Source organism: Strix uralensis, chromosome 4 (assembly GCF_047716275.1).
Source record: "Strix uralensis isolate ZFMK-TIS-50842 chromosome 4, bStrUra1, whole genome shotgun sequence".
Lineage (NCBI taxonomy): Eukaryota > Metazoa > Chordata > Aves > Strigiformes > Strigidae > Strix > Strix uralensis.
In genome coordinates, this window is record NC_133975.1 from 43,771,355 (window position 1) to 43,784,034 (window position 12,680).

Sequence of the window (12,680 nt, forward strand, 5' to 3'; positions counted from 1 at the left end):
TGTAATAGTCATGCTCTTTATTTGCCTTTTGGTGTTGCCACAGTAATAGGAAAAGTTTTATAGAAGGTATAGAAAAATACTTTCAGGATATAATTAGATTTCAACTGCCCCAAAATAAAAGGGCTATCGTAGTGCAGCTGGTGTGGAAGTAGGTTGGAACAACTTTGATAAATGAAACCTAAATTATAAACTTGTGCAAATTAAAGAAAGAAAAAAGAAGAAAAAGAAAAATCGGAACCAGACCATGCAGACAATTCTTGGATAATGAATTACTTACTGAGACAAAATTGGGAACTTCTGAAGACTTACTTAACACATTCAGTCTTGCCCTGCTGCAAAAGTTCAGCTGTCTTAAGCCAAAAGAGTGAAAATTGAAGGAAAAGCAGCCTTTAGTCAGCATTTCAAAGGAATGAGACAGGCATACAGCAAGCCTATAAAACTATATGTAACACTATTATTGTCAGAAATTGTTTAGGTAGAAGATGGACAGGTTGACAGCAATCTATAACATGGGGTTGCAGAAATACTGAGAAAAAAAGATTGGAGATGATAAATTCCACAGATCAAACAAAACCAGGAAATCTACAGAAATTAAATCTAATCTTAATAGCTTTGAAATAAAATGGAGAAAGGCAGTGGTGGGTAAAAGACAGTGAGTTACTGAATTAAAGAGTCAGAATTAAGATAAGAGCACAATTCTATTCAGCAGTAAGAGGAGGGGGGAAACAGGATGGAACTGCAGAAACTGCAATGATGAAGGTCCTGTGTGGTCCCGAGCAGAGGGCATAAGTAATAAAGAGAAGGGAGGATGGAAAATAAAACAGAACGATTAAAGTGGTCTGATAAGAATATACAGATGTTCATAAAGCAGAAGCTTTTTGCACATTCAACAGCCCTTTACAAAATTGATAAATGAGCTGACACCTTTGCCCTCCTCCATGTTAAATGAGGAGGACTATTTCACAACAGCTGTACCAAGAGGTTACAAGGATAAGGTTAATGTAATCATGTTATCTTTCTGTTGCTGAAGAAAACTTCATCACTCCATTAAAACAAATAAAAAAAACCCCAAACCCTCTATTTTTCTCCCCCCCCCTGACAATTTTTTAACTCTTATAAGGCAACACAGCAGTACCTTGGTAAATAAATGACACAATGGGTATTGGAGGAGCTATTCCCAGCTTTTCAGACTGGGCACTACTAACTGCAGAAGCAGTGAAGGCGGCAGTGCCTATTCCATCTCTTCTATCTTGCTAAAGCAAAGTGTGGGCACTGGCATCTGTGTATTCATCTCAGTTCAGGGCAGGGAGGCTTGTGCTGCCTTGTTCCTATTTGGCTTTTCTCTTTGATCAGCTTCGACACTAAATGTGAGAGTCCTTGTTCAGAAAAACAACCTCTACACCCTGTGATCCACTGGTTTTACTCCCTTTACTTGTTGTAATGCTTGCACCGAAAGCTTTTCATACCCTTCCAGAGGAGGCAAAAATAGATTCTGTGTTTGGCATGTTCATAGATGATGTTTGGTTCAGAATAATTCCTTCAGGAAGAGAGATGTGTGTTTCTGGCAGATTGATTTATGCAGATCCTTGGTGACTGAGCAGACATTCTCCTCTTATTTCCCCTCCTTCCTACCTTGAAATTGTATTGCTTATGTACAAAGACATCTACTCTTCAACTAGTACTTATCACTTTCTAAAGATGCTATTAAAATGGGAATAACTCTACCAAGAAGAGGGGGAAGGCAATTGGGGTAGTGGTTTCTGGTGGTTGTCACCAGTGTTTTAAAAAGTAGGTAGAAGCTAAAGAGCAAACTGTGGTGAGACATCAAAAGAACACCAAATAAAAATGATAATGAATAACCTGAGAAGTAAATGATGGAAAGCAGCAAAATGTGTGGAAATGGAGCAGGGAAACTGGTCATTTTTTGACATAATAGGTATTGACATAGCAGAACCTCAAATGATTATCTTTCTGCATGGGGTGTGTGTCACTGAATTGTTTCCTACCAAGTGTGGTAAGATTGAAACAGTGGGAAAATTTAGAAAAGAAATTATAGACAATATAGAGAGAATGACCTTTATCAAGGATGCTTTTTTCATCACATGAAGTGCAGCTCCTTACCAGTAGGGAAAAAATAACATCCTACCCAGAGAAATAGGAGCTAAGTGTGGAAAAGATTCTGTTATGTTCTGGAGCTGACTTTTCCTGTCTCATATGGTAGAGAGTCTATGTATACTTCCTTTCTCATTATATCAAAGGAAGATACCGTCACTTGAAAATTATTTTTGTCTTGCAAGAAATGGGAAGGATTACTCCTGTAGCTCTCAAATCTAGGCTCTGTTCAGCTGCTGTGCAGAAGGCTGGCTGCTAAACAAACATAGTGTTGCAATTTAAAAAAAAAAATTAAAAATAATATTTTTTGACTGGATGGTTTTGGTTTTGGATCAAATTAATGCCATAAACTGTTTCATGTGTAATCCTGGATCCATTACAGTGAAACGGACCATCATGCTAATAATATGTGGAGATGTGCTTTTTTTTTTTTTCCCTGGTTTGAGCAGCTATTGCTATTGTGGCTTGCCAGAAGAAGCCTAAAGCAGGAAAAGTATTTGACAGTCATGGTTATTTATATCATCACAGCACCAATGGGCTACAGTATGAGTGCACTTTGTAATTTTTTTGTTCCCATCAGCACAAATCCAACTATTATTCTGCTTTGTTCAAATGCTGTTGGTTCAGATAATGATTTAAGATGAAAAGGTTGGAAGCCCTTGATGTTTGTGTATTTCACAAAATAGAGCTTGTTGCCAGGCTGCAATCCTACACAACTGGCATTTTAGCACCCGTCACCTGTGCAAATTACATAGTATAAAAGTTGAAAAATACTGAGAGAAGATTGCAGTATATACCTGGACCTCTGCAGACAGCATTATGGAAGAAGTGGGATCATATAGTTCCTCAGGCAGGGTATTATGGCATAGCTGACTTCTGCCTGGTCAGTTCTGTTTGGCTGGGCTATCTGAGCACTTCCCTACATCTTAAATCTACATGTTGCAGTTTCCTTACTAGCATTTCACATCTGTATTACCCTTTTACAGATGAAGAAGTAGGTTGGAATTCACCCCAGGGAACAGAGGAGGCTGGTGGAGGGGAAGGGAATCCACACCCAAAGTGTCTTGAGGCATGTGCTGTAAGAAATTACAGCATTAATGTTCCCACTAAAGCTGAATGAAAATGGACTCTGTTTCTAAGGAGGGATACCCACTACAGTAATATTGCTGTGAAGTAAGCAGTTGGAATTACATTTGTAGAATTTATAACCTAAACCCCAACAACCTGAATCCTTTCAATGTTCCATTTCTATGTTCATATTTTAATATCTCTGATGCCGATATAATTCTAATTTTATGGGCTTGAGGGAATGCTTTCAGGAAACGGGGTTTTATTTTTAGATCAAATGAATCTGATCCAGATAAAATCTAGACCTGAACTTGGCAATTACCTGGTTTTGAGCAATGAATAGCACATCTGAGGAGAGAGATGAGTTGGATTTTTTTATTTCACTTGTTACTTGATATGCAGGGAATGTGTCAGTATGTGCAGTGTATTTTGCCTGTATTGACATATTAATTTGTGGAAAACTGCAATATGCAGTAAGCATTAAAATATGCAAAATGTCAGTGTTGTGAGCATAGCAAGAGCATAATTAATTGCATATGGTTATTAGTTACTCATAGCAAAATTTTGTTAGTGGAGGAAAAGGAAGTGAAGACTTGTGCCCTTTATGGGAAGGAGCATGTCATTTTAGTCATTCTGTACAGCATCTAGCACTAACCCTGATTGTGCCTTGGAGGCACATCTGTTAAATGGTTTCATTGCATTACACTAGTAATTTTGCTTTTCAACAGACTGTAGCTGATGGGAGTAAAGCAACAAAAAAGGTCTGTCTAAATCTCAATCTTGTATTTGAATTATTTTAAAACTTGAGTTATTGATGGGACTCCTGGGGCAAAAGAGATGTGGCAAGTTATTTCTACTGGGAGGAAATAGTGACGTTCTCCTCCACATAATTTTTTCTCCCATGTTTGAGTGTCAGTGTAGGGGTGAGTGGTCATAAGTTACAATGAGGAAAGTGCACAAATGTTTCAGTGAAATGTTGCTAGCTTTGATGTTCTACTGCATTTAGGTTTTATATCAGAGAATAATCTAGATTTAAATAATATGGGATTATTTTCAATTTCTGTTTCCAAACAAAAAGAATGCAAATACAATTAAAAACATTTATTCCTGCTGAAATATTCTTTAGAAGAAACAGTGACTTGTCATATTAGTTTCCTTGGTTTAAGAGGGAACAGTCAACTTGGATTTTCAGGAATTAATGAACCATTTATTGCTCTTACAATTGTATATTTAACAGTACGACATGGGGTAATCAACATTTCAATTTCTTACTAAATAGAGTACTTAAAATAAGCAGAGGTTGACATATCTCCTCTAATACCAGTGCTTCAAAAAGCTATGACTTTTTGTGAAAGAAAAAAAAATTATTATCAAGATTTATATATAAAAAAAAATAATTTTGGCTATCAGGCCTTGTGTGTAGTGACATACATCTCTTTTTGTAAAGTAATATTCTTGAAGTAATGCATTATACTGTGAAGTACTCCTAGAAGAAATAGATTTTTTTAAAGTAGTAAGAAATTGAGCGATGAAACTTCTGTTCCCTATTCCCTACAGAACTTCTTTAAACCTCACAAGAAGGTAAAAAACTGCATGCAATGGACATGACTTTATTTAAAAAAAAAAAAGGCAGCAAAAGAAAACCTGGCTAGACCCTCTAAAGTAAGAGATCATCGTCTCATTTTAAAGAGGAGACTGTAATTTAGAAGTTCATCTAACCAGGTTAAAAAAAGCTTTCATGAGATCTGATGACATTAGTCAGCAGCTTTCCCAGTGTTAGCATTGTAATTGACTGATCAGATCTTGTCTTCCAGACACCAACTTACATTCTTAGCGCTATATCATGCTGTGCTGAAAATCTGTATTATCTCCAGTGCAGACACTCAGACTCAAAGCAACATTTATGCTTTTGTTTTTAGCCACCATAAATCAGGAGAAATTCTTCCAGCTGTTGAAAGGTATCTTGAAGTGATTTTATAGCCAAGCTCCAATCAGATAATGCTAATCTCTAAGAAGTACAATGATGCATTCACAGGAGAAAATATTAATATTGCAGTTCACCCCAGAGGTGACTGCATTTCAATTTGATAAATTGTTTATTATCATCATCATCTTACCTGTCAGGCTTTGAATGTATTTTGGAGACTTTGGAAAGAATGAATCTTTACAGACGTGGTTCGTTGCCATCTATAGCAATATGCCAAATGGCATATGCTCTATTAGACATACTCAAAGAAGATTAATTATAATATTTGGTAGGAGAAAAAAAAAGTCAAAACTTTTTTATTAATTTTTTTACTTCACAGGCTTGTCATAATGGGATGATTTTGGAACAGTGATATGGCATTCCTGCAACACTGCCTCATCTTTTCCAGCACAAGGTGCCTGAATCAGCTTCCACTGACATCAGAGTAAATTAGTGAACTTGTGTCATCTTAAAATGGCTGTAACAGCTTAATCAGCCTCAGAGTTTTGCTGTTGTGAATATTTAATTATCATCTGATTTGAACCTTAAACTGAATGTTTTGGCCGTCTGGCATTGGCGCGCTTCAGCTTTGATACATAGAGTACTTTATACACAGCCAAGGTTGTGCAAAATTCTCAACTCCTTAGAGATTATTTAAAAATGATACATGGAAATTGTTTAATCTTGAAGGTGTTAAACTGGTGTTTGAATGTACCTTAATGCTTGCCTCTAAGCTGATTCAGTCTTTTTTGTAAGTGTGTCTCTATGCATATACACACACAAATATATAAACCTAAACTTACTTCATTTTTGTTTGTTATGAATTGGCATTTGTACTGCCCAAAAGGGATTTGTTTTAGAAGGTATAATACTTAGTAAATAGACTTTAATCCTGCCAGTGAAGTATGTTGCCTGAGCATCTATAAGAAATAAGATGCTGTGTCAGTTGCTTTACCAAAAGTGTTGGTAGAACTAAATTAATTTCAAAATGAGACTTTACACCAGAAGCTGTATAAGCAAAGCGTATTTGACATTTCTGCAGTTTTTCCAAATGTCCGTTCTCTACTGTAATTGATTTTGGAACTTTTGTGTATAATTGAGGCAGAAGCTTAAACCTGTGCTACATACATGTCATTAATCAAGTTATGTTGCATCGGTTGCCGATTCAGTTTTGAACTGTTCTAAATGTAGTTTGTACCAGAGTGTTGGTTTCTTTGATATTGCTTTAGGCAGTTGGAGAAAAATGGCCGTGTCTACATTTAAGGACAGATACAGTTGGCACAGTAATGCTCAGTTCTCATTCCCTGACAAACCTGGAATGGGAGGACTGCAGGGACATGCACAGAAACTTGCTGCTTTTCCATGTCTGGATTTTCTGCTGTAGGAAACCAAAGTACATGTTCATATCTTATCCTGGCATGTGACTGGACTATGGTCAGGGTATGTGCTCCAGCACTAGGGCTGAGATGTAGCCAGTAAAACTCCAGGCTCCAAAATAGTGCATATTTGTTTTATAAGACCATCAAGTTGTTTGAAAGGCCTTAAAAATAATGTCTGAGGCTTATCTCTGAATATTTCTGTCAATGCCCCCACCCCCCAAAAAAAATAAATTAAGCCCTCAAATATATAGCAGATATTTCAGAAAACATTGCAAGAAAACTATAATATTCTGTTTAATTTAAACAGCAAAACCACCACGTCTCATGAAGGACTCTAATATTAGCCATTTCCTTACAGTTTCAGGACATATGAAAGAAAGTACATATGTCATGTTTTTTCTCTTGAAAATGTACTTTTTCCACTGCTTGCTTTCCTAGTGCTGTTGTCTGAGCTGTTAAATTATTGTTTTAGAGAAGTGATTCCCACTCACTTAATATAAAAGCTCATATAAAATTTGGGAAATGTGGGGGGAACTTCCATAAAGCTTTTCTTTCCCAGATTTCTCAAGGAATTGAGGTCAGATTCCGTGTTAAGCAGGGTTGAGAGTAAACTATAGCAAGTGATGACATAGTTTTCACAAGCTTTTCCTATTTTTTCCTGAATTTTACAGTGGCTTTTATTTCATATTTGACAATGACACAATATTACCCCCCCTATAAAAAGTAACAAATAGGTTCCTTACATGTGCGGGATAGTAGTGTTAGGCTATAACAAAAGGTGTTTGGAGCTAAGGCCTTTCTCATACATAGTAACCGACTCCTTGACACGTAGAAGAGCTGTTGTGTATGCAAGAGAGGTATAGAGCCTTTTTCTGGAAGAGTTTTGTTTTTCTAGAATCTGTTTATTGTGTTCATATTTTACACTGATTAAGACAAGACCCTAAACATTAAAGCATCAATGATCACATTCGCATAGATGATGAGAGAAAGCAACAGCAATGAAACACCAGCAGTGGAGTGAAAGGCCATAAAAGAAGTCTGCAAGAAGAATGCAGGAGGCACATTGCTGCAGGTTGGCACTTATAGTTAGAGCCAAGTTCACTTATGGAAAATTAAAGTGATATGAAAACCCCCAGGTGCTCACAGAGCCTGCTTTCACAGTTTGCAGTAATGAGAAGTGTGAGTTAATACAAATCTATTCTGACAAACCTAATGGAAACAATTGCAGTTGCATCTTTTTGTCTCTGGGGAAATACTAAGAAAGATTACCAGTCACAGGACAGTAAAGTTCATAGTCATCAATTCCATAGGTTGTCCCAGGACTTCTTACTCTGCCTCAAATCAGCTGAGGACTGCTGCATTTTTTTAAACTTGCACAAGAGGCCAAATTTTAGAGCTACAGTGATGCTTATGCTGAAAATATTTAAACTTTTAAAGGTGATACATATTTTTGTGGAAATTGGGTTTTTCCCAGGTTTAGTTTGTGTCTTACAAGTTAACATTTTACGTTACTTAATCTGTGTGACTAGAGGTAAAGGAATAGAGCTGTGACGACTTCAATATTAGTAAGATTCTAGAGTGAATTTAGCACATGGGTGGTTTTAGAGTAGGATTGGCCCCATGCTCTTTTTTGAGGGCATGTGTAAGTAGAGAGGCCAGAGTTGTTATAAGTCTCCCATTTACTAGCACAAACTGCTTGTCTATTTGGTTTGTTGTTCTTCAAGTATTTTTCTTTTGTACAGTGTAAAAGCACAATCTTTATGGAATGACTTAAAAGCAGTGACACTAGATCTTTTGCATATTTAGCTCATCAGCTTCCACTGTTCATAAATCTTGATTTGGCTCTTGGCTTTATTGCAGCATGAAACCCTGCAGTCTTCAAATACTGGTTAGTCACTAGAGGGCGATAACATTATATGGTGAAAACAGATTACACCAAGGTCTGAGCATTTCAATGCCCTGTCAGTTTTACTGTATATTTTCATTTGATGGCTATTTCAGTTATTTTCTTAAAGTTAATTCCAAAGAATCCTCAAGCATAATTTTCAATATCTGAAATTGAAAAGGAGTAATAGTTCCTACTCCTGACTATTGCTGTTTCTTTCCCTGACATCCTAGAATAACCACAACTAGTCTAATCAAATGCTGCTTGACCTGTAAATTTAGTATTTAGCCCAAAACGAGGCAAGAGCTGAAAAACAAATGTCAGAATTTCACACCCAATCACTGACATTTTTAAAAAAAAAAAAAAAATTTAAGGAACTGTCTCTAAATGAAGTTATATATTCTGAAGATAATTTGAATTAGTATTTAGAAGAAATGTCACATGCTTTGGCATTCTAGGGCTATTTTGACTGAGAGTAAACAGTAATTTTTGTTTTGGAAATCATAAGAGTTACTTTTGGCCTGAGAAAAAATTAGCCTTTCTGTCTCTGAGAACAGTAGCTGATTAGATCTCAGATGAGAAATGCAATGTGTGCTTAATAATCTTCTGAAAAAGAGAACATATTGGAGGCCAAATGTTTGTGTAAAATAGAATATATTTATTTGTATAAAGTAAACCCTTCTGTTTTCCGTAAGTGCAGACAGCTGTGACTGTGGGTTTAATTCCCTTCCACCTCCAGGCTCTAACCCCTGAAAATATTATGTGCAAAGCTTTCATGAACAAACCTAATATAAAATGATACCCTAAATAATTAAATGGAAATTTGAAACAAAACAGATAGAAGTTTAGTGGAGAGCTGTTATATTTAAAATATGATCAAATTAATCATGAAGATGCTGATTATTTTTTTCAGTTTCCCAGAAATCAAATTGCCTTTGAAATAATATTTAAATATTAATTTTGTTCATCCAAACATTAATATCTACTTTTGCTCAAGTATCTGGAATGCCACGGTTCTTATCAATACCACAATGGAAACAGTAGCTGTAAACCAGGAACCAAACCTTGACTACCCACAGTCTTAAAGGCTTGACACAGGGGAGGTACTGTTAATCCAAGTTCCTTGGCCATATTTCATTCAAGAATCAAGAAATGAAATATTTTGCAGGCCATCTATTGGAATTTTAGTGCACAGTGTGCTTTTATTTTTAATCTACTTCCTTTGCTAGGCTAAACCACAGTTGAACAAAAAAAGTCAAAGTATATAGTAATATAACACTTAAATGCAAAGAAAAAAACCTGGAGTTATAGTCATGATTGTTCAACCTTAATTCCTTTTGCTAATCAAGGTGACATGAACAAGTATAATGCTATCTCAGAAGATATTCTGGATGAAATTTGCAGACATCTGTGGGACATTTGGTACTGTTCCTGTACAACTGCAATGTTGGATTCAGAGGCTTATATGGAGACTTGATGCTGATTCAAGGGCTGCTGATGTCAACCATGTACGTGAGTTTGCTATGCTATTTTATATTATCTACATTAGATCTTTTCTGTATAGCGAGTGGAGTGCTGCATTATTAATATGGGGCTTACAAAAATATAATTGTAAAGAAATAACTGATGTTTGATTCATTAAGGCTATACATTTTAAAAGAAAGCCAACATTTAAAGTGACCATTTAATCACTGTCATGTATCACTAAATGTATCATTATATGTGTTTGAACAAATGAGCTCTAAATGGGAATATTCCTAAATAGAGCAAAAGAAGGTATTAAGACCTCAGTTAGCTGACATGCAGTTTCTTAAATATATTGTACTGTTCTTCAAACTGATGTTAAGGCATGGCTGCAATTTTCAGCACTCTAGGCTTCTTATTTTGCGGTAGCTCCTTTTTGGCATCTAGAAAGAATTGTACCTCCAAGATGATATGGTACCTGAGCTTTAGCTATCACCAGGAGACTGTTAAATGGAGACAATCTGCCAAACGTAGTAAACTACCCTCCTGAATGTCTTACCTAAAAAAGTGAAAAAATTAGGTGGATACAAAAAAGTTGAACAATCAAAGAAGAAAGACATATATAGTCCCCAAATATTAATTTCTGACTCCCAAATACCTTGTAGTGTGTGCAAAAAGTAGTTTTGAAGACAAGATGACTAAGTTACAGTAATAAAGGGCAATCTAGAAAATGGTGGTCTTTTCTACCATGACACCTCTGTCAACACAACAGAACTATAGCAACAGAAGGAAGAAGTTTAAAACACAAACTTCCCTGTATGGAAAAACTGCATGCATTTATAATGTCCGTGTCTTCACTCGTGCATTTTTAGGAAAAGAGTTAAAAGTCAGAGCTCTAAGCCTTGCTCATGTAATTCTCTGCAGTGAATTTCCTGAGTACCTTTCTCCTTTCTGTTCAGGACAGGATTTTCAAGGAAGAGAGTCATCCAGTTTCGTTGTTACCTGGGTCACTGAGTAGTTATCCGCCGCCTTGTATTGCATCCACACTGCTCCATGCCCTATGGGAATGCTGAGAAAAGGAGCTATATTCCTATTTCACTGGTACAGTATTTTATTCCCACCTTTTTAAAGGGACTTTGAATGTAATGAATCCCAAAAATTATTTCAGCAAGACTTGTCAGAAGGTTGCTAAAGCTTTGGACTTTCCTTCCCTGACTGAGACACCATGCTGAGTGGATACATTAGTATATTTGTCATGGACAGTGAATTAAGATAGAAGGTAATCTCATATCTGAGTATTTTTATAGATATTCAGTATTACTGGTATTTAATTCTTTATCACAGAGAGATTGATTAGTGTTTTCTTGTTGCCAGGACAACAGAAACAGTCTGTAGAAAACAGGATTTGGGAGGCTGGTTACACTTTGCCTCTTTGGTTTCATGTAACGGAGAATGAAATGCATACCCATGTGGAATATGCATTATTCCAACTACACAGATTATCTTGTACACTAAATTACCAAAGGTCTTTGCCTGTGTGATTCTTATAAGCTGGAACCTTAAATTATGTGCATTCTGGTTGCTACTTCATAGTAGGATCAGTTTCTAGCAGAAAAATATTTTTGCGTGTCTCAGAAGACAATTTTGAAAGTTGTTCATCCCCTGTTCTTTTTATTCTGTTATGTTATGTTTGTTGGAAACGGCTTTTCACTCCCCGATGATTGCTTGACACATAAGTCATAACAAGAGATTTAGATGAAAATGGCAGAATGAGAAAAGCTGCATTTCAATAGCTTTTTGTAGTATTCTACAAAACTGGCCTGCCACCTCTTCCTGATTTATAGTAAGGCTGGTTCAGTATAAACTGATTTGAAGAAGTTTTGAAAGTCTCTGAATTTTAAATTTTTCTGATGAATGTATACGTGATGTGTTTCAAACTGTAATCCAGCTCCCATTGAAGTCTATGGCAACCCTACCATCAATTCCTGTGGTGCAGAAGTGGACTTATAATGAGCTATTTAACATTTCACTTATCTAAATTGTCACAGCTTGAAAGCTGTAGTAAAAGACTGGTGGGGTTTTGGAGTGACTGAAGGGCCTGTAAATGTAATCAAAGAGACCAAATTGTGTGTGAGAAGCTGTTTCATCTCTATCTCTTTCATCTACAGAAACCTGATAGAATTTGTTTAGTAGATTCTGGCATACAAAAATGTGTAGTCAAATGCAGTATTTAGAATGACTCTTCAGAACAAAACCAGACAGATGAATAGTTTTACAGTTAAGCAGCTATTATTCAGTAGTTTTAAGTTCTTCATGTTCTGTCACAAAACGGATGAGGATCTTGTTTGTAAACCATATCTAACTTGGTTTTCTTATCTGTACAATAATGAACACATATCTATCTAGGAGAAGATCTGAAAATACATGCTCTAATATTTATGGAGTGTTTCAAAAGAGTGATGATAAATAAGATAGAGCACGAAAGCTATATATGATTATATCCGGTGTGTTTAATATAGACATTTGTTTCATATCTCTGATCTTAATGTGCTGTTCAAAATTACATAATAACTGATCTCTAATGGAAGAGTTGTTTTTCTTTTTTTTTTTTTTTTTTAGCAGGAGTTTCTCTTGGCTTCTAAAATTCAGGTTGACTAAATGTGTTCAAAGAGATACTAGTTCAAATGAACAAATAAACAGATATTCTTTTAAAAAAAAATAATCCTGACAAAACATGGAAAAAAATTGTAGTAGTTATGTTAGGTACATTTGCTAGTATAGTAAATGAGGTATGAGAGAAGTGTGA